General features: G+C 37.5%; 1 long non-coding RNA gene across 2 annotated transcripts in view; it reads left to right on the forward strand.

Annotated features, from left to right (window-relative positions):
• Positions 1–5,269: 5,269 nt before the first annotated feature.
• The window catches only part of LOC125082254 (uncharacterized), a 31,202-nt gene continuing 8,520 nt past the window's right edge, over positions 5,270–27,951 (forward strand). For both annotated transcript variants that reach the window (XR_007121932.1, XR_007121931.1), the window contains exons 1-2: positions 5,270–5,579; positions 17,434–17,532. This is a non-coding gene — a long non-coding RNA (uncharacterized LOC125082254). The remainder of the gene's footprint in view (positions 5,580–17,433; positions 17,533–27,951) is intronic.

Consider the following 27,951-nt stretch of genomic DNA (forward strand, 5'->3'; position numbering starts at 1 on the left):
ATTATACTTTCTCAAAATTGAGATTTAAACCTTAAGGGAGATAATGGCCCCTGAAGGCCTCCAACATAAAGCATGTGCCTCAAGCTGCTCACTAGAATTTGGTATCTACCCAGCCAGCAATAAAATGACATGCTCATTCTCACTTGCTCTTAGCTTTTTTATTCAGTTCCCTTGAGGATTTCATTATAAGAGAGATGATTGGCGGACAGGACTGGGGAAACCACTCATTTGTTAAACAAATACCATCAAATATAACATATTCAAACCCCAACCTGGCTTCAAAATCCTCTAAACGTATATATATCAGTTATTTTATTGAGTATCTACCACTGTGCTATTGAAAATGATGAGTGTGGATAGATTCAGAGTAAGAAATGATGAATAAAGGAGATTTTTACATTTGTCATCTCATTTAGAGAAATGGTAACATTTTATGAATCTCCACTTTAAGGATACAGGAAAGGAACCCATAAACTAAACTCTGAATGAGATATACTACACCTTCTAATGGAATTTGCTCAGTCCCTCTGCTTGTTCAATTTTCCTTGATTTGTTATGAAAAATAACATTTTCATCAACCTATTTCACAGTAAGTTGGAATACCTTCTGGCATAATATGTTTTCAGTTAAATAATAGCATTCATTAAAATTCATGTTCCCAGAAGGCAGAAACTTTGTATTCTATTTGGTCTATATTACACTTAATGTGTTTGTCTTTCCAGCACCAATGATTATGATGATAATGCACGGTGTCCAACAGCAAAATAGCACATGTCCCAGTGAGGTTGCTTGGAAACTCGCAGTTGTGAGATTGTAAGAGTTGCCTGTTGGCAAGGATATACTTCCAACGTGAGATAAAAATGAATCACATATGTCTTCCCCACAGTGATGGGCTTACCACAGGAAAGAGTAAGGAATGTTTTACAGTCCAGCCACAACTTCACAAAAGAGGACCTAAAAATGGGTCCTTACATGTTGTGAAAGCACAGGGATTCCAAAAGGGGACTTCTCTCCAAGAGAAAAATAAGTTATTGTATAGAATCTTGGTGTCCTCTAAAATCAAAAACTGTTGCTCTAACTACAACCGGAGATGGTGAGAAGATGCCAGAGCACAGACACCAGACACAGAACCAGGTGTTCTCCCTCCAAGCAGCTGCTGCATAGTGAGTCACAGTTTGCAAAAGTAAATTTCTCAGCAGCAGGAACGCCTGAGTTCACCCACCGCCAAGAAGCAATCTATTTCATTTGAACAATTCTATGAGTGGGGAAACAGAGAAGTGTCTTTTACAATCCAAAAGGTGACAGGGACAAACCAAATATATCTGACATGGCAGAAGAGACCCGACAAGGAAATTAGCTACTCCTGGGACTTCTGCAAACTGGTTAACACACGTCGTTTCAGTTCTCTACAGCTCAGTTCCCCAATACATAACATTAGAGGATTAAATAAATCATCCCAGCTTTTAGACTTTACAATTCTAAGCAACATAGTATAAATAAACACCCAGAACTCTTTAATATTTAATAAAATATATTCTTTCATGCAATGTCCATGTAATAAACAAGGGGATTGATATATTCAAAGTACTTGGACAAATAGATAATGACAAGAAAGGAGACAACCTCTCCAAATCCAAGAATTACACTTTTGAAGATCATTAACAAAATTTGTTCACTGGGAAAACTAAAATTACTAAAAGGAAAAATGTAAGTAGGGAAACAAAGCGAAAACAAACCGTAGTGCCAAGTCTCCATGGAAACTCCGGAGAGTGAGCATGTATGCCACAATCATGCTGAGAAAAAAAAGTGTTACAGGCATACATTTTGCTAAAATTAAAAAAAAAAATTAAAGATCCCAGCCACTCCATGCTAGATAGTAGTACTCTCTAAATATTTGATTGTTCCACCAGCATTATTATTTGATGACATTGCCTGTTGTTTCCTTGAGATCCTGCTGATTCCTGAGCATCCTACAGTCCTAGAAGTGGAAAGACATATAATGGCATGTAGTCCACTCCACCTGATACCTAGCATCCCTACCAACGGGACTTTTTTTGTCTCCTCGGTTCTTAATTGTATAGGTCATGCATGATATTCATGTGTGATCAAAGTATAAGGTAAGGATATACCTGACTCAGGAAGCAATGGTCAAAATAAAGAAATGGGAGCTTGCAAAAAAATTCTGGTCTCACGTTTGTAATGACATTTTTTATAAGAATGTGATATGGAAATTCCCCAAGTCGAGAAAAGTCATTTAAGCCAGGTCCCTCACCAAAAAAGGAAACTCTCAAGAAGATCATTTCACATACATGAGACCTCCATGTCCCAGTGAAGAGCCTTGGGAGAGAGGTCCTTCGCAGGTCAGCAAAGAACCAGTGTAAGACAGCTATCTCATTGCATGCTAGAGACGATTGCTTTTAAATTATTTTAAAATGAGAAGAAACACTTTAACCCCAAAGTAGATTAAAGTTAACAGAGTAAATGAAAGACCTATGCTAACCAATTTAATGTGTTATCAGACAGGAAAAAGGAGATGGACGTCAATGAAAAACATGTGTTGCACAAACACAAAGCAACTCATTTGTTTTGGTTCACAAGCCGTGCTCTCTATCGTTCAAAATGTGGTCTGTTTTCCATGCTACCCAACATCAATTTTAAGGGAATTGGAATTATTTATATTTATTTATTTATCAATTATTTTTCAAGCATAATAATTTGCCCTATTTTTCTTTCATGGAGTAGTTTCTCATATCCATTTAGGTTTCATAGTAATAGTTTCAGGTATTTTCTTCCTTGTGTTTTATCTTTTCAAATTTCTTTTTTTTTTTTTTGTATCCTTTCCCTCACTTGATGAATAATAATTTAAAATAACAATGTGTCATCACAGTACTAGATACTAGGTAAATAAATATAAATAAGATATTGTCCCTGTCTCAGTTTTATAGTGGCAGAGCAAATGTAAATAAAACATTCCGTGAATTGTTAAAGATACAAAAATAAAAGTATAACACTGTAAAATTAAGAATTGCAAAAGAATGAGTAGGCATTGATATGAATGGGAGGATTGGGGGTCAAAAAATCATTGGGGGTATTTAAGCCCTGGAGCTGTATATTGAGCGAGAAATTAGATGTGGTAGTAAACTACTCTAAGCAGGCAACATTATTAGTTCTAATACTAGTCCACAGACATACACATTACCTAGCTTGATACTGTCCCACAGCTGAAACTATTGTCTTTTTAGATTTTATTTACATGCTTTAATTTGAATAACCTATCTATATTTGCTTTCATTTCTTGGATTCTTTAACCTGTTATATCCAAGTTGCCGCTTAATTTCATCAGATGGATTCTACAGTTCAGTAATGTCCATTTGGTACATTCTTTTAAGACCGTAAAATATCTAAATATATCAGAACATAGGCAAAGAACTAGAAAACAGAATTAGAAACTTTCTGAAAAGTCAAGTATTGATGTTTTTGTTATTTTCTTTGAAAGGATACATTGTCTGGTATAATTTCTAATGTCAACTTGGCTTTACCTAATATTTTTCCTCTTTTGAAGGAGAACTATCTTCAATTCCTAAACAACACAAAAATTAGAGATTTACAAGTTTCCAACACCAGATTTCACATTTCTATTTTTTTAAGATTTTTTTTTTTTAATTTATTTCAGAGAGAAAGCACAACCGGGTAGAGGGGCAGTGGGACAAAGAGACTTCTCGCTGAGCAGGGAGCACAATGTGGGGCTCCATATCAGGAGCCCGGGATCATGACCTGAGTTGAAGGCAGACACAACCAACTGACCTACCCAGGCGCCCCCAGATTTCGAATTTCTGATGTGACATGGACACTAGAGGTGCTGCTGCTTTTAGAACGGTACACAAGTAAGACCAATGAGCTATGTGTAGTCCCCGATATAAAAGTGTCCATTATCCCTTACACACGTCTTTTTCATTGCTGTTCCTCATCTCCAAAATGAGAGCAAGAAAGGTAGGATATGAAAGGCAGCATTTAGTTTTTTCATGAAGTACTATTTTTAAAAGAGATTAACCCAGGAATTCATGGTTTTCTGTGGTTGCAGATCAGAAAATAAAATACCCCTCATGACACAAACACCTTCCTTATTAACCAATCTACATCAATAATGAAATTACTCACACTGTAAGCCTCGAGTGAGCTCCATTCCCTGTTGCTCTGACGCTGTGAAGTTCGACGGTGTTAAGAGCCAAACTTCTGCACATCTTAAGAATGAATAATGGAGAACTTTGAACAGTCAGAAGGATTTCCATCACAGCCGAAGCCATTTCATACTGTAGCTCCTTTTTCCCATTTTAATTGATGAAAGTCATTCTCAAGAATATGTTGTCCCACAAATAAAACATCTCAGGATTTGTTACTTGTCTGTGATTCATACTGACTCTGCCCGGGGTTATCATTCAATACCCTGGAATAGCATTTGCTCTGAGGCCTGGATCCAGGATGCTTGTTCCAGGGTCAAGAACTAATAAAGAAAATAAATCTTTAAACAGCCATTCTAACTCCTGATCACACGTGACCTCCAGTGCATCTACGCTACAAAGGCAAAGGGCTTCTATGCCTTTTAGCAAAACCCAGTCCTTCTTGTCCATGAACCAGTTCTGTTACCTTCAGCAGCAAGTCGTTCTTGAGAAGCCCGCTTCTGTCTCTCTTGACCTGCAGCTGCATCATGTGCTCCATCTCTGGAAGGGACATTAAGGGGAAGACCTTCGGGGGCCCTTCTAGCGACTCATCTTGCCGCCCAGTAAAGAATCGACAGAATTCAAATGGAATGCCTTCGGTCTACGCAGCCAAACTGCCCGCATACTTCACCAGACTTGCTCCAGTTGTAATTCGTGGGACAGATTCCTGTCAAGTGTGGACGAGCTTGCACGATGTCGCCCAGCCAATCAGATGCACCAGCGCTATGCCCGCGCCACAGTGGTTGCCCACTGTCGCCAGGAGGCCACCCGCTGGTGGTTCTGGTCCCGGGCCGTGTCGTCCAGCACCACGAGGCAGCCCCAGGTCGGCCCCTCTGGGAAGAGCCGCTGGTCATTAGCGCCCCCGGGCTTTCAGCCCCCGACGACACCAGGCGTGCGGCTCCCTTGGCTCCTTGGTTTGCCGCTCAGGTCCCAGGAGCAAGGTGGCGCCTCCCCGCCAGGGCGCTCGCTTCGTGGCAGGCTCCCGGGTAGTGAAGCAAGCCGTGCGGCGCCGCCAGATGCCGCACCTGAAGCCCGGCCGAGGTTCTGAAGCCTCTGTGGACGGTCAGAGGAGTCGCCCGCCCCGTCACCGTGGGGGAGCTCCAGGAGCTCCATCTTCATTCCCGTCTCGGGCTAGGACTCCTTGAACACTAGAGTTTTCTGCGCTCCCAGCAACCACGAGCGCCCGAGTGGCATCACGCGGCCCCAAGGGCAAGACCTCTGTGGGCCCTGGGGTGCCAGAGCTCCGGCCTGCCCAGAAGAGCTGTGACATGGGCGCCGCCATCTTGCTGGCAGGACAGAAGGAATGCTGGGACCGAGTCGTCGTACCCCAGACCGCTCAGAACCTGTCTCCTACCCGACCTGGTACGTTAACAACACAGTTTTAATCAAGTATGTTTGTAGGATTAAAGTTTTCAGAACGTATGTGCATCCTGTATAAAACTATCCCCACATCCAAGACACGAAACATTGCTGTCACCTTCAAAAATTTCTTTGTATCCCTTCATATCACTTCCACTAATAGATCCCCAGGCAATCACGGATAGGCTTTCTGTCACTACAGATTAGTCTTCATTTCCAGGAATTATCTGCAAATGGAATCAGTTACTATAGGCTTCCCCACCCAGTCTTTCAATCAGAATAACCATTTTGAGATGCATCTGTATTTACCATGAGTTTGCCACTGACACCCTCCCCCTTGCCTTTTTGCACTTACTTTTAAGTGTACCACAGTGTATTGATTCATCTGAGGGTGAACACTTTCCAGTTTGGGGCTTCTGGAAATGAAGGTGGTATAACTTTGATGTAAACATCTTTATACACATTTTTTTTTTTAATTCTCTTGAGTAAGTACCAAAGAGTCACAGTACGTGTATGCTTCCCTTTGTAAAAAGATAGGAGGTATTTTCCAACGTGGTTGTCCCACTTGAACATTTCCACCCATAGTCTGTGAGAGTTCAAGTTGCTCCACATCCTTGAGAACAAAAATCATAGTAAGAATTTTTCAAGTTAATTTTAGTAACTATAATTGGTTTGTGGTTCTATGTCATTGAGATTTTAATTTGGCAGTTTCCCTCGTAAGTAATAATACTGTGCTTTTTTTTTCATGCGCTTATTGAACATTTGCATATTTTATGAAGTGCCTGAGGTTTTATCAGTGTTTTTCTTAAAGATTTATCTATTTATTTTAAAGAAAAAGAGAGTGCAGGCGCACACTAGTGGAGGAAGGGCAGAGGGAAAGAATCCCAAGCAAACTCACTCTCTGAGAGCAGGGGGGTGGTGTATGAGGGTGTGGCTGGGTCTCTGGACCCATGAGATCATGACCTGAGCGGAAAGTTTCAGTCAGACTCTTAACCAACTAAGCCACCCAACCAACTACGCCACGCAGGTGCGTAGGTTTTATCAATGTATTAATATTGAATTGTAAGAGATGTCTATATATTCTGCATATAGCTTCTTTGTCTGATAAACGTCATATAAGTACTTTTCTCCCAATCTAATTATTGCCTTTTTTATTTTCATAAGTGTCTTTCAGAAAGAAAACATTTCATTTTCATGAAGTCAAGTTTATACATACAGATGTAGATATGTGATTCTGACCTAGTTCTAAAGATATATATTAGCATTTCCATTATTTGTATTCTGAGAAAACATTACCTACCCCAAATTTTTAATGAATTTATTCTAAGAAATTTATGATTTCTGATTAAACCTTTAGATCTATAGTCCATTTTAATATTTGAGTATGGTATGAATTAATGGTCAACTTTAAAAAGTATATGACATCCAGTTGATCTCATAGGATTTTTTTAGAAGTATTTCCCATTGGGGCTACCGGGTGGCTTGGTGGGTTAAAGCCTCTGCCTTCTGCTCAGGTCATGATCCCAGGGTGCTGGGATTGAGCCCCACATTGGGCTCTCTGCTCGCGGGGAGCCTGCTTCCTCCTCTCTCTCTGCCTGCCTCGCTGTCTACTTATGATTTCTGTCTGTCAAATAAATAAATAAAATATTTAAAAAAAAAGTATTTCCCATTGAATTCCTTAAAGCCTTTATCAACAATTCCAGACTAATGATGTGCTGAATTACAAGGAGCATTGTCCCCACATTGAGTAGAAGAAACTGCAGATTAACAATTTTTTTCTAAACCATCAGAGGGATTGGTGCAGAAGAAATTGATTAATGAAAAAGAAGCTACACAGGGGAATTTTTAAGGTTATGGAATTGTTCTGTATGAAACTTAGTGTGGCACATAGTGTTGGTATTTGTCAAAACCCATGGAGAGTTAACTTCATGGAATACAAAATTTAAAATAACAACCATAATGTCAAGGGATTCTAACCTGGAGTACAGAAGGTGACATACAAATCTAAATGTATTATAAATATACAGTCTGACTTCAATGAAGAAAGTGAAGGTAAAATGTAACTGACCTGAGTAGCTGGGAAACAATGTTTCTACTGAATATTTCTAAGGCTGCAGACAAAAAGAACCATATATAAAGATCATACTCTATTTATTAAATTGATTTCCCATGAGTATGGGTTACCAAGTCTGAAACTACATGTATGCCACAGTGAAAGCAACAAGTAAATAAATTATAGTTAATGATAACCAGTTTCCTCACTGTCAAATAAAAAAGTTAAAAATAAACAAGAGAGGGAGTCTAGAAAGGAAGTCTAGAATGTCTTGTGGTACTGGATTAGCACTGGAAACACTTCACATGTGCGCATATGCATAGCTTTGTATACACACACATATTTTTTAGCACTGTCCACTGACAGGACCTATAAACAATGACATATCTGTAGAAGTGAGCACACCGAGAACTCAGCTCTTGTTTCCCAAAGACAGTTCCCCAGTAAGTTTAACCAAGGTCTTTGGAAAAATGACTGATTCTTGGGGCTTGGAAAATATGACAAGAGTATTTGGGAGACCCTGAAGTGCCAGAAAGGAAGTTTAATGAAAGCAAAGCAAAGCTGGGGGTGTGTAAAAAGGGCACAGGAGCCCATTAAAAGAATTCCCAATGGCCACACCTAGAAAAATTTGAGCAGGCCACACCTAGAAAAATTTGAGCAACAAAATAAATGATAATACGGTATTACAACCCAAAATACAAAATAAGTATATATTCATCAATATTGATATAAATAAAAGGTTAAATGAATAAATGGGGAAGAATGTGTCAGTCAGTATTCTCCAGAAAATAGTAATAGTAATAGATCGGTAGATGGGTTGGAAAGTAGATACAAGGACAGTAGACAGTAGATAGATATGGTGATACAAAGATATAGATTTTTTTTAAAGGAATTGGCTCAGATGATTGTTGGAACTGGCAGTCTAAAACTTGTAGGGCAATGGAAACTCAGACAGGGTTTGATTCTGTACCCTTAAGGCAGAATTCCTTCTTTTCCAAGAAATCTGTTGTTGCTCTTAAAGTTTTCAAATGTTGGATGACATCCACCCATATTTTTAGAATAATCTCCTTAATGTCAGTTGATTGTAAATATTAATCACATGTACAAAATGGCTTCACAACAACACCTAAATTAGTGTTTGATAAAAAAAAAAACTGGGAGGGGCACCTGGGTGGCTCAGTGTGTTAGGCTTTCTGCCTTCGGCTCAGGTCATGATCTCAGGGTCCTGGGATCGAGTCCCGCATCAGGCTCTCTGCTCCGCGGGGAGCCTGTTTCCCTCTCTCTCTCTCTCTGCCTGCCTCTCCGTCTACTTGTGATCTCTCTCTGTCGAATAAATAAATAAAAAAATCTTTAAAAAAAAAAAAAAAAAACCTTGGGATTAGGGTGCCTGGGTGGCTCAGTTGGTTAAGCAACTGCCTTCGGCTCAGGTCATGATCCCGGAGTCCCGAAATCGAGTCCCATGTCAGGCTCCCGGCTCCGCAGGGAGTCTGCTTCTCCCTCTGACCTTCTCCTCGCTCATGCTGTCTCTCACTGTCTCTCTCTCAAATAAATAAATAAAATCTTATAAAAACAAACAAACAAACAAACAAACAAACAAACTGGGAATTATAGCCCAGCCAAGTTGACTTATAAGACTAACTGTAGTAGAAGTATACCTCACCTTTGTGGTCTTCTTCCCCCACACCCATAATAATCTTAGTGTAATCATGAGAAAACATCTGGCAAACACAAACTGAAGACCTTTCTACAAAACACCTGACTAGTAGTCTCTGAAAGTTTCCATCATGAAAAGCACGACAGAGAATTTATCATAGGCTGAAGTGGACTAAAAAGTCAGGATAACAAATGGAATGGGGTATCCAGGATTAGATTCTGGAACAGAAAAAGGACATTATTGGGAAAACCAGTGAAGTCTAAATGAAATCTATAATTTGGTTAATATGTTGTACTGGAGGGAAATTCTTGTTTTTTTTCAGATGTACCATAGTTATTTAAGATGTTAACATTAGGGAAAATTAGAGGGTATACAAGAGCGCTGTTTACTATGTATGTAATGTTACAAGAAATTAAAGTTATATAAAGTTATATATAAAATATATAAACTTATTAAAGTTTAAGAAATTAAAGAAAATAAAGTTATAACTAAAAAGTTACTTAAAAATAAAGCAAGAGATAATTGGAAATATTTTAATATGGTATAGACAGAATCAATATTAATATTATATATAAAAACAGATAAATGTAATTTGAAAAATAAGTAAATGAAAAATAAATAACCAATTACCTAGAGACAAACATTTAAATCCACCTGTAATAAAAGTGACTTTAAAAACCTGAGATAATGTTAAATGTTTATCAAATTTCCAAATATTTTCCTATTCATTGCTCCCCAGATAAAGGTGAAGAGATCTGTTGTGGATACTGTTCAGCCATATGTATTGGTACAATGTTTCTAGAGGAATATTTGATATTCCACATAAAAACTTAAAAGGTAGATATCATGTGATCTAGCAAGTAAAGAGTTAGACTTTTAATTTAAAGGAAATGATTAAAATAGTTTATGTACACCTATATAAAGATGTGTGAAACAAGGCATATCCAAAAACAAGGAATTTGTTAAATATATGACAATAAACTCATACAGTGAAAAATTATATGGGCATTGAATTTGAATTATTTGGTTGAGATACTGCTATGGAAAAATGTTTAAAATATGTTGACATTTGAGGGGTGCGTGATCGGCTCAGTTGGTAGAATATGCTACTCTTGATCTTGGGGTCCTGAGTTCTAGCCCCACATTGGGGTAGAGATTATTAAATAATAATGATAATGATAATAATAATAACAAATAAATAAATTTAAAATAAATATATTAGCATTTCAGAAACAGTGTTACCTTTATGAAGGTATACACAACAGGTTAAGATATGCATCTTGGATGTGCAGTGAGGTCTCTTTAGCCATAAGTACACTCAAGTCAGGTCAGGACCCCTCTGTTGACTGTTGCCAAAAAAGTTAAGCTTTCTAATTCATGGAAACAGATCCCCACCCCACCCCCATGCAATCTCAGTCTCTTTGTGATTATTATTGTCATTTTAAATTTCTTCACCTCTTTTCTCCCTAGGATTAATCTGAATTTCCACAAGAGCTTAAGTGTCTGGGTCCCTCTAGGGAGGGTCATCTGGTCTGATTGCTGTTCTCCATTCTGGTAGGTAGCTCATTGCATCTGCTTTTTTGTTTTTCACTTAGTTCTACTGATGGCTCCCAACAGGGCTTCTAATCCTACAGAACACACTTCTGTTCCTAATCTCTGGTTTATCTAGATATGCAAATTTAACCTCATGCACTTCTGTGCTCTTCTAGAGATATTCATGGTAAGCTTTTTACACATTACAGATTATGTGTAGAACTGAGAAACAAGGGGTTTTATCTATCTGTCTTTCGGTTATTGTTACTCTACTTTTTTTAAGTACCATATTGGCAAAAGAGTTTCTCTATGAGGATAACATTCACCTAGCTCTGTGGTAGGGAAGGAAAGAAAAACACTCGAACTTCCTCAAAATAGTATCCCTTTAGAGTTAGTGGCAACCCTTTCAAATGAGAAAAAAAAATATATATATATATACGAATAAAAAGAACAAATGGTTATATACCCAAATGCCCACAAAAATGACTCATGGATACCAAATATTAAAGATGATTTCTATTTTTATGTGTATCAGTGTTTTCTAGTTTGACTAAAAAATGTTTATTTTTTAAAATATTTTTCCCTTGGAAAAACAATTCCTTGGTCATTTTCTTCAAAATTATAGTCTATTATTTTCAGAGAATTTTTTCAGCCAGGACAACTCAAAAGATCTTTCCCAGAGCTGTGGTACAAGCTATGTAATTGTTTTAGAATTGATTGCTATACAAAATAGGTTTATGTGTTCTGACAGTGTGTTAATACAATAAAAGGAATTTTTAGTAGCAAAGGAGTTACAATTTTCCATTTGTTGTAATAAGTTTTTCTTTTTTTTTCTTTTCATTGCTGTCTCTTTGTAGATAAAATGGGATTTCATAAGTTCTTGTTTTTCAACATCGGTTTCTAGGAAATTTTTTCATCAGGATGCCTTGTTCAAGGCTAAATAAAGCTCAGAGAAAAATACATCCAAAAAAGCCTTAAAAAGATTTATCATGTTGCGCTTAATGGGAAATATTGTTACCTTAAAAGTACATTGTAAGTTGTAACCTTGAATGTTTGTTTACCAGTATACTTGAAAGTAAATTGAACAGTCTTATTTTCCAAAATAGATAAGCTGCTTTTCCTCTGGTATCTATGCAATAGTTTCAAAACCGTTTTCTTAGGAATTAAGTGCTGGTTTTAGCATCAGTCAAGTATTACAAATTCATATTTATCATTCAAGTGTAAGCTATGTAGTTTGGAATATTCACCCTCTAATACTAGAAATGCTTTTATTCGTTTTATGTGAACCATGAAGTTCCCACTTTTCCTGACTGGCTGCCATTGGTTTCTTCCCCACTTGTAATTTTTTTTTCTTTTTTCTTTTTTTTTTTTACAGCTTTATAAACATATATTTTTATCCCCAGGGGTACAGGTCTGCGAATCGCCAGGTTTACACACTTCACAGCACTCACCATAGCACATACCCTCCCCAGTATCCATAACCCCACCCCCCTCTCCCAACCCCCTCCCCCCATCAACCCTCAGTTTGTTTTGTGAGATTAAGAGTCACTTATGGTTTGTCTCCCTCCCAATCCCATACGAAATTTTCTATTTGTGAAATTTCATAGATATACAAACATGTACACCAGAGGGAACTAGTGACAACCAACCTCTGGCAAAAGCAAACAACTGGCTTATCTAGTGCCCCCTTGTGCTCAGGAACTGGGATGTAGGAACAAACTTTGGAGATAGACAATATTTGAAATGAAAACTTTCTATATACAAGGCTTTACAAATGGAAACTGACAAAGAAACAGGAAGCTTTGGGTGGCATTGAAAACCTTGTAAATATTTAACAGTTGGTGAGATAAAACCTGACATAGGCAGACCTGGAGAAGATAAATTTCTCCAGCTTACTTCCTCACTTCACACCTGCTCCTTAGGTGACCTGAGCAAGGTACAGCCCTCTGTAAGCCTCTGCTGCCTGGTCTAGCCCCAGATACTGGTTAGCTCAAGGAGTTTCACCCGGGGCAGTGGAGAGAAGGCTATCAGGACTGTCTCATTCATCCAACAGTAACTGTAGTGCCAGTCACAATCATAGGCACTGGGTATATAATTTAGAACAAAATCACGTATGGCCCCTTTCTAATTGATTATACAGCCTAGTGAGGGCGATCATTAAAAAACAATAGCTAATATGTGTTAATTAGTAAGTAGTAATACAATCACTATCAATATTCCTATAATTAATAATTAAATTAATCATCCTTATTTTACATAGTCAATCTGTAGTATTTTCCAGAGACGTTTCAAGGCTTTATTCAATTCTCACATAAACCAGTGTGGTAAATACCATCATTACCTTCTCCTCACAGAGAATGTGGGGCACAATGCAATTCCAGTAACACTGCCAATTTCCAATAGCTGATGATTGATTCTAAAAAGGAATCTGATACACTGAAAAGGAACTACAGGGTTAGGATGTTTGGTATATATGTAGTTAGTTAACCCGAAGAACCCCCTGTGAACTCTGAAGACTGAGAAGGAAGAAACTAAATGAAGAACAGAGAGATGGTTGCTTAAGGCAGAAGTAATAGCAGATGAAAAGATTCAGAGGCAGGGAGGAAAATGCCTGTGAAAGTAATTGAAATGAGGCATTTGGCTTTGAGAAAATATTCATGAGAAAGAACAATTAGATTGAGTCCAAATTGGGCAGGCATTCAGGTCCTGGGACCAATTTCCTTTACGCTCACCAAAACCCCTCCAACCTACACTGAAAATTCATTAGGTGTGCTGTATTGATGGAAGTGCATTATACCTTTGAATCATGTGGAAGAAAAATAAAATTTGAGTCCACTTCACTGCTGCAATATATAATTCCTAAGGCTATTTCAAACCCTAGAATGTTTTCAAGATAATTTACTGACTCTATGCATCTTCTAGGAAAGTATAATCATATCTCACATCAAATTGTTACCCATACTCATAGCCTGTTTTGCCTTTAGGCAATTCTGGTTTCCCCTAAATACACCTAGCTTATTCCCAAATCCATACTTTTGAGTGTGCTTTCATTCATCCAGATATACTTATTAGTGCCTGCCTTGGGCCAAACACTGTACAAGTCCTAGGGATACAAAGATTATCAAGATAGGTGTAGTTGCTACTCTATTGCAGTTTGTAAGTTAATGGGTTAACAGTCAATTAAATACATAACTGAAATAAAATGTAATAGGAGAAATAAAGTTTTGGAAACACATGCAAAGAAACAAAGGCAGGTAATATCTAAGTTGAGATCTAAAGAAAAAGAAGTTAGGGAAATCTTCTGGGAAGAATAACGATTCAGGCTATAAAGGAAATCTGGCCCTTTACCCTGTTTTACTTCTTTAAACAAGCTTTTATTGAGATACATGCATGACCATTCATTTTCATTTTGCCCGTGAGTGCTTTCATGCTACCATGGCAGAATTGAGAATTTGCAACAGTGACCGTGTGAGTCAAACAAAACCTAAAGTAGTTACTGTCTGGTCCTTTACAAAGAAAGTTTTCTGGACCCAGTTCTAAATCAATGGGAAGGTGCAGAGATAAATGAAAATGAAGAGAATACAGAAAGGTAAATGCTGATAGCCTGAACTAGAGTTAATAAGATGAAGATCCTCAACAACCACCCCCCCAACCAAAAAAAGAAAAGGAAAAAGAAAAAGAAAAGAAAGGAAAAGAAAATGAAAGCTGTTAGAATACAAAAGCGTTTTTGAAGTAGATGCAACAAGACTTAGTGATTCACTGAATCACGGCGGCATAAATAAGAGCTGTAGGCCACGGTGGGCATTCCAATTATAAAGCCAATAAGGAGTTCTATTTGTAGATGTTGATTACAGGAGAAAAATATTGGCTTGAAGATATAGTTTTGTGATGTATATAGATGATAATTGAAACCATGGAAATGAATGTGATTTGTTCATTCATGTCTAGGGAGATCATGTGTACATGAGGATCTAAGATGAATCCTAATATGGAAAACAATTAAAAGTTAGGTGAAGGAAGGGACACCTGGGTGATGCAGTTGGTTAAGCTTCCAATTCTTGATTTTGGCTAATGTCATAATCTCAGGGTGGTGAGATCCTGCCCCACATTGGGCTCTATGCTGGGTGTGAAGCCTGTTAGGAGTCTCTCTCTCTCTCCCTTTGCCCTCCCGAATCGCTTTCTCCCCTCCCTCTTTTTCAAAGAAAGAAAGAAAGAAGAGAAGAGAAGAGAAAAGAAGAGAAGAAAAAAGCAAAAAGAAAAGAAAGAAAAGACAAAGCTAGGTGAAGGAGATGAGACTGTGAAGACAATCAGGGGATGTATTGACTTCAAAGACAAGGGGACAGACTGTTTCAAAAGTTATGGCTGACAATGTTAAATGTTTTATGCAGGGTGCTCATTAAGGGAAACTAATGGAATCTTGCTTTGGAAAAGAGGGGAAGGGACCATTATTAGAAAGAAAAAGAAGGAAAACTAAGTAGCAGGTTTAATGACAGCCTTGAGTCATCCCAGAGGGATCCCTGGAGCTAGAATGCCCCATCAGATTGTCCAGGGTCTGTACAGTCCTACTATGATCAGTCCCTGGGCTTGCTGTCTTGGTAAAGGTGGGAACTTGGCAGGGAGGCTCTCTGTAGCTGCGACCGACCCTGAAGAGATTTCAGCTGCAGACTGTCTGGGAACAGCACACCCAGCAGCTTAAGCATCAGTTCCTTCCTCAAAGGGGAATATGGGAATCATTGCGCATACATTTAAGTTCATAGGGATGTTGAGAGAAAGTTCAGGGATCTTTTTATTTATCAGCTTTGATCTTATTTTTCCTGCAAAGGAGTGGGTAAAGGCAGCTTTCTTATATGGACAAGAAGTGGTAGATTTGTAGAGAATGGAATTTAAATGATCTTTCTTTAAACTTCTGATGATAACATCAACCCTTTCAAAGCATGGCTTGGAAGAAACTATTCCACAAACCTTTATTCTTTACTCCCTCTGTGGTGCAGTTCAAACCACATCTTTAATTTATATCTTCCCCATACTCAGAATGCCTACTTTTTCTACAATCATATGTCCGTACATTATATGCTCCTTTAAATGTTTTTCAAGCCATCCACAGGTATAAACTTTTTCTTCCCAAATAGAGTTTAATTCCATAAGGATAACAATAATCTTTTCCTTTGCATACTTACAAATTGAAAACTGAATACTATAATCCCCCCCATAAAACCATCTACTGAATATCCCACATTCCACACAAATAATGTTGAATTTCCCAGTAAATAATGAAAATAACTATGTTAGTATGAGCACTATGTTCATGGATATGGCTACAAGCACTCTCAGTAGTGTGGGTCTGGGTGGAGCAGAGTTATCTAATTTCTTTAATAGAATCATCAGCTTAACCTAACTTCTAATATTTTTAAGGAGACAATTAATTAGTTATATACTTTTCTTTCTTTTAAGGTTAAAAATGATATTTAAATACAAAAATGCATTTCTTATTATGTTCTTCCTTATTTCCTTGACCATCTATGAAATATGAGCTTTTTATCAGATCAAGACATATAAAGGAAAAATACTAATTGTAAAATCCTGTTTTTATTTTCTCCTTAATTTTTTAAAATTTAGAGCTGGGGCTCCTGGGTGGCTTAGTGGGTTAAAGCCTCTGCTTTCTGCTGAGGTCATGATCCCAGTATTCTGGGATCGAGCCCCACATTGGGCTCTCTGCTCAGCAGGGAGCCTGCTTCCTCCTCTCTCTCTGCCTGCCTCTCTGCCTACTTGTGATCTCTGTCAAATAAATAAATAAAATCTTTAAAAATAAAATAAAATAAAATAAAAATTTAGAACTAATCTGACACTATGTTAAACAGTGTGAGGAATAATTAACCAAATGCATGATACTGTAAGTAGAAATTCAGTGTTTTTGTTTGTATCAATATCCAGATAACAAACATAAAGGACAAGACAAGGGAAAAAAATGGAAATTCGATGGAAGGAAATTTTACTGCATTACTATAGGGATGTAGGTTACTGACATGGTCTTACAGAGTCAATTAATACATTTAATTTACTCAAGTAGATTTATGTGTTTCATTATGACATAGCTTAATCTAACAGCAAGATGAAAATTTAGCAACTAGCAGAAGCAAATAAAAGATCAGTAACTTTATATCTCCTGAGAATTATGAACTTATTATTACATTTAGCCTAATTCTTTTTTTAAAGATTTTATTTATTTATTAGACAGAGAGAGAGATCACAAGTAGATAGAGAAAGAAAGGGGGGAAGCAGGCTCCCTGCTGAGCAGAAAGCCCACTGCGGGTCTTGATTCCAGGACCCTGAGATCATCACCTGAGCCAAAGGCAGAGGCTTAACCCACTGAGCCACCCAGGAGCCCCTACATTTGGCATAATTCTTAAAGCTAGAATCATTCTAACTCACTCGGCTTTAACACAAGGACAATAGTTGGAAGTACTCACGCAGAGATAGCAGTCATTCTCTCTTTCTCTGTCATCTCCAGGATCACCAGCAGGTGAGTCCTGAATTTGAAGCCTGGTTTCTCTATTTAACCACATAATCTTGGTTCATTTATTTACCTCTGAGCCCTAGTTCTCTCATCTATCTAATAGGGACACAGCAGTGCCCATCTTAAAGTGTTGTAATGAAGACAGAATGAGTTAATGTATGTGAAGAACCGAAAACAGTTGTTGGCACGCAATAAGTACTCAGTAAGTGTTATTATGCCTATTCTTATTCTTACTCATTGTTATTATTCATCACTCCATATGCTGTCATAATTAATGTAATCCCAGTATTAATAGTGCCCTCTTTATTGTCAGAGACTGTGGCACTTGACATATGACTCAGGCTGTATCTCATTTAATCCACACAATACTCGCTATGGGAAAACCACATTTATATTCATTTTAAAGAGGAGGAAACTGAGCCTCCAAGGAACTGAGCTGGCTCAGAAAGTGTAGCTGGATGCAGGATCTCAGAATCTTACTAGATCAAAAGTATCTAAATATCTAAATCCACCAACATCAACAAAATTACAAAATGCCTCCTCCTTTCTCTTCCTAAGACAATTGGTTTCACAAAAAAATAAATCGCCTTTTATTTTCCTGTGTAAAAGTAAAGCAATGAACTGAAACCAACTTTCTAAATGAATGATAGGATAGCTCTCGTGTTGATGAACCAAAGTATCATGGCTTTGCATGACATTGAAGTTGTACCACCTTCCCTTCCACAGAAATAAATTAAACAAGGAGTATATGTAATATATAGTTATTAGGAACCCTTCTGGAAGATCCCTGCTCACAGGCACTGTTCTCAGTGTTTGGGAAACTATGATAAAGGAGACATAGCCGTCCCCCCCCCCGCAACAATGCAATAGTTTAGGTGAAAGAAGAAAAAAATTGTCTTAGAAAAAGAGGAGGAAATACTGTTGTAAGTACAACATTAAAACCACATAGAAAATATAGAGGAACAAGGTTGCAGAAACTAACTTACTTTAGATGATGATCTGGGTCAAATTCCCTGGGTAAATTAGAACCAAAGTAAGCAGTACTCACTGTTAGCTGCATTCTGGTGAATGATGGCTTTAGAACTAGCTTGCTTGATCTCATGTGGGTTTGCAGTACTCAGACTCTATTTGCGGGAAATGTGTTGTGTTCCCTGAGAGTTTTCCTCCAGAGGAGTTTGTGTTTCCTGCCAGTCACATTGCTCAAACCCCAGGAATCAGTGGAGGGAAAATTGTAGTAACCAAATCATGAGTAGATGCATTTCAGTATTGTACCTGATAATGAAAAATTCTGATATTCTCACACAAAGGGTTACAAAGGAGATGTTAAAAAAAAAGAAGTTAAAAATACTGAGACTCCATGTACTGACATGGAAATACTTTTAAATATTTATGTTTTAAGGGTATATTTTAAGTAGGAAAAAAAAACAACTCCTGGGAAAACTAAACCAAATAAAACATAATTTATTTAATGATTTTGTTTATATATGCAGATGTATATAAAATCTGGTATAAATGTGAATGAATACAAATGTTGTTTATGTGATGGTAAAAATCACAGAATTTGGAAGAATATATACCAAATTTTTATGACAGGTTCCTTTGGAGAGTGGCTTCAAAAGACACAGGAAGAGAAAGGATACTAAAATATTTTATATCCTTTTAATTTTTTGAAAATCATATGTAATTAAAATATGATTTGCAGGGGCTCCTGGGTGGCTCAGTGGGTTAAAGCCTCTGCCTTCGGCTCAGGTCATGATCCCGGGGTCCTGGGATCGAACCTTGCATCGGGCTCTCTGCTCAGCAGGGAGCCTGCTTCCTCCTCTCTCTCTGCCTGCCTCTCTGCCTACTTTGTGATCTCTGTCTGTCAAATAAATAAATAAAATATTTATAAAAAAGTATGACTTACATGCTAATAGTAAATCATTTTTTTTTAAAGATTTTATTTATTTATTTGACAGAGAGAGATCACAAGTAGACGGAGAGGCAGGCAGAGAGAGAGAGAGAGAGGGAAGCAGGCTCCCTGCTGAGCAGAGAGCCCAATGCGGGCCTCGATCCCAGGACCCTGAGATCATGACCTGAGCCGAAGGCAGCGGCTTAACCCACTGAGCCACCCAGGCGCCCAGTAAATCATTTTTAAAATATGTATTATATTTTATAAATTCCTGGTACATAGGTATTCAGCAAATATTTAGTAGATGAGCTTAAAAAAGTTTTATTATATATATGTATACACACACACACACACACACACACACACACACACACACACACACCATATTTTTATGTTACCATTATTTGATGATTGCCTTGCTTGCTTCTTCTTAGAGTTATCAGGTCAAATTGAATCTGGTAAAATTTTATTGAACACTATTAGGGGAAGGGAGAGTTTAAGAAACAATTTAATACCTCTAAACAGCTGTTCTGCTTTTTTCTTTGTTCTTAAAGCATGATGCTAGTAAACTTCACAATATGAGCAAAATAATTTCACAAAATGTGGAATAGTGTTTAATAGATACTGTTTGATCCATATAATGAAATTTGGTAGAGCTCTGATTCTATTCCATCACAGAGGGAAGCAAAGTATTGTTCCTATAAGCAGGCTTTATTTGCTAATGTCATCTATAATGTTAATGGAATGGTTGTTGAAAGCACTACCTTAAAAGAAGGCAATTTTCAAATGTTTCATCTCAATTGTATTTCATCTCTTCAATTATAAATATTTAATAAATTCAATGGAAATATGTAAAATTATGAATGATGGGAGTTAAAATTAAACTCACAAATTTAGAAAATTCAAAAGATAAAAATCTAAGAAAAAGGCCAATTCTGAACATGCAATAAAATAGTACACATAAGTTTTAAAGGTTGATATACCCTGAAATATGTTTAAGCCTATGAAATAATACAATAGATCACCACAGTAAAGAATATGTCTGAGCTAATTCAGAGACTTTTCTTAATTATTAAGTATCAGTCCAAAGAAATACAGATTTGAAACCACGATATTTCTCTACTCCTCATCACCAGAAATAAATACAGATTTTTACAGCAGGACATGTCAAATGATTAACTCATTTTGTTTCCAAACAAAGGGAAAACCTGCTACTGGGGAAAACATTAAATCATATAGGTCAAATACAGAAGACACAGAAACCCAAAATGGTTTTATAAATTCAAGCACAAAAAAAAACAATTTTACTTGGTCAAGGGTAGGGGGGCAGGTAGTGTCATGGGATTTATATTTCTACTCTGCTGGTTTGAAGGCTATGAAGTGATGTCTATGTATCGTTGTTCACTATGTATCTATAATTTCCTAGAAACATTTTTGAAAAATTTCTGGTCATTATCCTATAACATTTTAAGCAAATATAAGTTTCTATCTCCTTCAAGCATCTAACACTGCAAATGCAGGTCTTTCTTATGAATCAAAAGTAAGCCAGAAAAAGACATTTCTAGACCAATATCCAGTTGTAAAGTGGTGGTAGCTTAGTTTATGATTCCTTGTAAATAATATTTGGTCCTGAGACTTTAGTTTCTATAAGAAGTGAAGGAATAATATGCCTAGATGCAATTTATTTTTTATTAAAACAAAAATAATAATTTCATATTTGTTAGGCATAAAGTAAATAGTTTTATGTGTAGCGCCATCTGTAATACTTAAAATGGGCAAATTGGGAATATTAAGAGTTTATATTCCCACTTACATATTGTATATCTGCATACAAAATGTTTGTTACAGATGTTTATACTCAAAAATTAAACAAAGGGAATTATTAATGCAGAAAACATTCTCCAATAGTAAAAAATTCAAAAATAATCTGTAAGCATGTAGAAAGTTTTATTACCATTCTTTCTTCAGGTTTCTAAAAATGTAAATTAAATATTTTAATATACCAATGTTGACCTTTCCTCCACTAATTCTTCTAGTGGATAACTTTTATTTCTGTAACCTACTTTTGACTATTATAGATATTTTGCAATACTGTATAAATTTTAGAATCAGCTTGTCATTTTCTACTCCCTTCCTAAATAAATAAAATTTTTTAAAGATTTTGTTTATTTGACGGAGAGATCGCAACTACACAGAATCAGGCAGAGAGAGGGGGAAGCAGGCTCCCTGCTGAGCAGAGAGCCCGACGCAGGTCTCGATTCCAGGACCCTGAGATCATCACCTGAGCCGAAGGCAGCGGCTTAACCCACTGAGCCACCCAGGCGCCCCCTAAATAAATAAATTTAACTTTGAAAGCCTGTTAGCATTTTGAATGGAATCCCCTTGGGTCAGCTGGTCTGTTTGGAGAAAACTGTCATCTTAAAAACACTGACACTTTCAACCCAAGAATAGGGTATATCTCTTCATGTACGTAGGTCCTCTTTTATTTATCTCAACAATATTGTGTAGTTTTCATTGTACAGGTTTTCCACATGTAGTTTCAACTTACTTCTAATCATTTCATGTTATTTTTAAGCTATTACAAGTGCTATTTTTTGATCATCTATTTTCCAAATCTTCATTGCTCGTATAAAGAGAAGTACAGTTGATTTTTGTACATTGACGTTGTGCTCATAAATGGTATTTTCCAAGAATGGTCATACAAATATAGGTCCCATCCTACATGCGAATCTTCTTATAATGTAACATTGACATTATGCATGTGATTTATTAAATATCTTAGATCTAAAAGTTAAAATTTTTCACCAAATTTTGAAAAATATGACCCTTATTAATTCCATTTTATTTCTGGGCACCCTACTTTCTGGGACTCACATTCCATCTCCCTTGATATCATTAGATCTGTCTCAAAATTTCTGTTTATACATTTCAGCCTTTTTTTCTCTCAGTTTGGAATAGTTTCTTTGTCAATATATTCATGTTCAGTGATCTTTTACATTGTTTTAAAGTTTTGTCTTCACCAATTCCACTGCACTGTCAATTCTGAATCTCTCTCTCTCTCTTTTTATTTTTTTTTTCTTTTTGGTGGGTTTCCTTTTCATTTATATTCAATTTATTAACATATAGTGTATTATTAGTTTCAAAAGTAGAGTTCAGTGATTCATCAGTTACATATAATACCCAGTGCTCATTCCATCAAGTGCCCCCCCTTAATGTACATCCCCCAGGTGAATCATCCTCCCACCCACCTCCCCTCCAGCAACCCCCCATTTGTTTTCTATGATTGAGAGTCTCTGATGGTTTGTCTCCCTCTCTGATTTCATCCTGTTTTATTTTTCCTGGGTTTGTTTCTTTTAGTAATTAGCCTCACGCTGTGTGTATTGTTCTTTGATGTGCGTGTTGGAGATGTTAGCAGCCTAGCACATTCCTTTTATCTATTGTATATTCCACAGAATTAGTGTCACTGTCTGGGAGGCTTTATTCTGCTGTTATAATTATGCCCACTTTTCTGCACAAACTTGAGCACAGGGGCTAAAATTTGAGGGGAAGAGAGTCAGTTTGTATCCTCATCAATCTGTGGTGAAGGCATGTTGACTTGGCACTGAGTAGGTGGCAATCCGTGGCATGCTCACTTGGGCAGGAGGGCAGCTGGTCTGTGAATTTGGGACCCAAAAGCTGATGGGTGATAGGGACGTGGCTGGTTTTGCTTTTAACTTTTGTTTATCTGAGAAACTCTACCTCTCTTTCTATTCTAAATGAAAGCCTTGCTGGATAGAGTATTCTTGGCTCTAGATTTTTTTCCTTTTAGTTGTTGGAATTTATCATGCCTCTTTCTTTTGGCCTGCAGTTTCTGCTGAAAAGCCACTGACAGCCGTATGGGGTTTCTCATGTATGTCACTGCTTTCCTTTCTCTTGCTGCTTTTAAAATTCTCCCTTTATCACTACTTTTGGCCATCTTACTTACTTTGTGTCTTGATGCAGACCTCTTTGGAGGTTTTGTTGGGGGCTCTCTGTGCCCCTGGATCTGGATTTCTCGTTCTTTCTCCAGATTCAAGAAGTTCTTAGCTATTTTTTCTTCAGACAAGTCTGCCCCATTTTCTTGCTCTTTCCTTCTGGGATCCTTGTCATGCAACTGTTATGCTTGACACTGTTCCTGAGTTCCCTAGATCTATTTTCATTTTGTGTATTTTTTCCCTCTCTCATCTGCTCAGCGTGATTACTTTCCAAGACCCTGTCCTCCAGGTGGCTGATCTGTTCTTCTACTTCCTCTTGTTTGCTATTTATTCCAGGTGGTCTATTTTTATTTCCATAAGGTAAGTCCATTAGCTCTAATTCATTCTTTAAGGCTGCTCTCTCTTGGTGGAGGGTCTCATGGAAGTTCTGCATTCCTTTCTCAATTCCAGTGAGGATCTTTATGAATGTTATTTTAAATTCAGTATCAGACATATTTCTTATCTCCATTTCACTTAGGTATGTTGCTGTGATTTGTTTCTGTTCTTTATCTGGGACATATTCCTCTGTATCCTCATTCTGTCTATTGCTGTGTCTGTTTTTCTGTGTTAGGAAAGTCAGCGACGTCTCCCACACTTGGAAGTAGTGCGTTTATGACAAAAAGGTCCTGCATTGCAATGTCTCCATTCCCTAGAACCTGGCACTTCAGGGGTGTCTCCTACATGTTGTTACCCCAGGGGTGTCCCTACCATTGTGGTGGAGCTGTGTTTGCCTTCACTCCTGCCTGCAATGACTCTCTGCCTGCTGTGGGCAGAGTCTGGTCACCGTGGTGTTAGTGGGCCAGTCGGGGGCTGCCCTGGGCTTGAGTTGAGTCAGACCAGGCATCTACCAGAGATGAAGTAGCCCCAAACTGCAGGCACTTTTCCTGTGTTGTCCCCTAAGAAGCTTTTGGTGGTGGGCAGGGCCTGCAGGCAGGCTGGTGTGTGGTTGTCTTCCACTCTCCCAGGGTAGGACTCTCTGGAGTGGTGCTGGCCCTCGTCTGGGCTGCTCACAAACTGTCAGGCTTGGGGCAGTGCTTTGAAGGATCTTGCCAAGAGCGATTGGAGAGGGTGGATCTGCTTCGCAGTAGCCTCTTGTCTATGTCAGGCTGCGGAAAGTCCATTCTCCCAGCTATCCGGTTGCTCTCCAAGTTATTTATGCCAATGGGGGTGCTTTCTAGGCGACCACGTGGCAAGAGCTGAGCCGGGGATCCTCCTACTCTGCCGTCTCCCCAGCAGCCTTTGCTCCCCTGTTCTGCATTTCTTTATAATTTTTCTCTAAATTACACCAAGATTTCACTGTTTCCTCACATATCTAGATTTTTTAATAGGACGTTTAACATTGTGATAATTACATTATCAAGAGTCTAAGTTTTGCATTCTTACCTTAAAAAGGTAGAATAGAGCTGTCTTTTATTAGGCAGTGGAGTTTATTTGTTGGTAGACCTATTAATTTTAGACTTTGTCAGAACTTATCTACATAGTCTTCATTCCAGGGCTATTTTACCCTTTACAGTAAAATATGTCCACTTTGGTCTCTCTAGTTAATGCCAGTGTTTAACAAAGTGTCTCCATTATTGCTCTGTTGGCACTTGAATGCCTCTAAGCACTTTTGAGAGCTGGGAACAGTTTATCTTACAGCTTCCTGATTATTGCTCTATGCTAGTTTTCCTAGAACTAGCTTGCTTCTAGAATAGAGCTCGGTTGAATAGAATCTTCTAGGACCAGTGTTTGCACAGTTTAGTATTCAGCAAGACTCCAGGTGATCCCAGTAAATATTCATTGATCTCCTTCTTTACATGCAGAGCTCCATTCTCTGTGCCACTGTGCCCCACAGTTACCTGCCACTTTGGTCTCCCCAGTGTCTGATCTCTACCTCTTCAAGGCAACAAATTTCTGTGATCTCCTTGAGTTCTTCCTTCCTATACTAGAGCCCAGAAAGCAAATTCACAGTGAAAGCCAAGGCCAATCAAAGGACTCACTTTGTTTCCCTCCACTCAGAGTCAGAGCCTGGTTCTGTTATTCGGTATCTGAAAACAATTATTTATATATTTCATTCTGTTTTCTAGTTGTTACTGTGGGATAGAAATTCCAGCATCCATTACTCCTCATTAGGTTTTGAAAGTGATAAGACTCAAAAAAGTTGAAAGATAATTTCAAAAGAAATCTATTCCCAAAATGAAAAAAAAAAAAAAAAAAAAGAAAGAAAGAAAAGAAAAGTCAATACTGGAGGTGATAAGATGAGGTATACAGGAATAATATTATTGAGGCTGAATTTCACTTTTTTAAATTTCCTGTATATAGTCACATTTCCATCTTAGGAAAACCTTTCTTAATGAGGCTGTAAGATGGTAAGTTCTCATATGCCACTGAAGAATAACAAAGTAAATGGAATTAGCAAATATTGAGAACTGAAAGGAAATGCTCAAATGAAAAGGAAATGTAATAACATTACCCCACAATTATTTTTGGCTTTTTAATATAGAAAAAGCAGGTAATATTATAATGAATAAGGTCTATATAATGGTTAGAAGTATAAGAAGAAAAGAAATTTTAAAGTATCTTTGATTTAGGAGACACAAATCAAATGTAATTGAAAATCAAAATTTCTAAGTATAATCTTTATAGAGCTATAAGATTCAGTTCTCCCTTTCATAATGCTGTATTATAAGAAAGGTTTAATTAGATTGTTTTCTATGTAGGGTGAGTGGCATGCAATAACTTGTTGGAGAATCCAGGTAACTTCTACCACATCCTTCCACATAACTCCCTGTAACTGTTGTTTTATTTAATGTGTTGTAGTAGTGCCCTTTGCTTTAAAAATTCTTAAGCACATGAAAACTAAAAGGTACGAGCAATTAAAATATTTAAATACACAATATGAAAATTGTAAAAGATATGAAACTCAGCAGATGGCGCTCCTTTTGTGGAAAACATTTTCTCCAGCACTTAGGGAGGTGTTGATCCATGACAACAATCTTTGTTGCAACAGCAAGATGCAAAGCCAAAGCAAAGTCCTTGAAATGTGGCTCCTACAGCTAAAGATTCTCAGCTCCTCCAACCCCTTCCGTGTCTTAGGAGTTCACTACTGTCTCTGAAAATAAGCACTGCCAAAAGCTGAACATGAAGAAATAATTTCATAAAACATGTTTGTGATTCTCATTCATCATCACCTTGAAAAGACATCATTCGTGAAACACTCACTTTAAAAGCATGCACATTGTCTTTTCCTATCTCTCCAATAGTTTAATGTCTAGTATGGCACTTAAAAGATATATGAACAAACAAAAGTCTGTTAAGGACCAAAGAACAGAATCTGAAAAAGGAAACTTCCGGTGGGGAAGACTGACAGAGGAAAACACGCAGACCGAGCTAGTGAGTAGAGTTTTTAAAAATTGAAAGTGGAAAAAAAAAAAAAAAAAGAGGGCAGAGAAAATAAAAGCCTGCTAACAAATAAGGAGGGACATAAAAATCAATGAGCCATTGATAATGGGTTTTATATGGCTCTATTTTTTAAAGAGAAAAATGAAGAAAAGAAATTTGGGAAATTGGTAAATAATGACAGCCTGGTTAAAGTTGTTATTGATGAATTGTAGGTAAGTGGATGCTGGTCACGGGGACTGAATAAATAGCTCACCATACAGTTGGAGAGGAGTGTCTAATGAGGTACTATTAGGATAGATCATCATCCTTTTCCAATTCAGCATTATTCTTAATGACATAGAAGGAGTAACTAATACATAACGGAGGACTGCATAAGAGTTGAGTCAGTTGCTTCTGGAAATATTGCAAACAGAAAAGAACCATAAGCCCAATGGATTTAATAAAAGCAAGTGTAAGTATATAAGCCAGAATTATCTCTGCCAAACAAATAAGACAGCCAAGAATATTAACAGAAGAAGAAGGAGAACAAATATAACCCCACTGATATTCACATATAATGTGTTAACTAGTTGTGTACACATCTCCTTTGTCCTTAGACTCTACACAGAGTAGACCGCGTACAGACACTGAATGTGCATCCACTGATGTGAGAATAGTGATATCCCCACAGACAGGGCATCTGCTCCAGAGAAATGCAGGTCCAGCCCTCAGCTCTAGATAGTTCTGGATCAGACACTTAGCTGTTATTAAATAAAGTATCTAATTAATCAAGGGAACCCTAGAGCTCTGTAGGATTCTTTAATTAGTACAAGGTGGAAGAGAAATTACCTAAGGAAGACCACCCAGAGATGAAGAAAGTTAGAGAAAGTGGTGACAAGAAAGTAAGTAGATGACAGTTTCAAGAAGGAGGTGGTAACTTGTGCCAAATGATACAGAAAGGTCAAATAAGATAGGAAAGAAATGTTGGTATTGAATTTGGCAATTAGGACGTCATCCATGAGAATTGACAGATAGCTTTTGTTCATGGCTGGAGCAGAGTCTGGATAGCTGTGATGGAGGAGTGCTTGGTTGTTAGGAAAATAGAGCAGACTATTTTTTCAAGAAGGTGAGCCCTGATGAGAAAAAAAGTGAAATAGGATGGTAACAGAAGAAAGACATAAAGGATAAAAAATGATGTTTTAAAATCAAAGCTTTTGTCAAAAGTTAAGAGTTAGTAGACAGGGAAGAAAGAGCTTATTAAATTCTTATTAATTTTTCCTGGCTCCGATCAAAAGCCAGCCCCTTTGTCAAGTTTTCTAATGGCTCCCTACTGCACCCCCGGCTAATGAAGGGTCTTCTCCTTTTGCTGTGCCTTCTC

This window comes from Lutra lutra, chromosome 12 (genome assembly GCF_902655055.1).
Source record: "Lutra lutra chromosome 12, mLutLut1.2, whole genome shotgun sequence".
Lineage (NCBI taxonomy): Eukaryota > Metazoa > Chordata > Mammalia > Carnivora > Mustelidae > Lutra > Lutra lutra.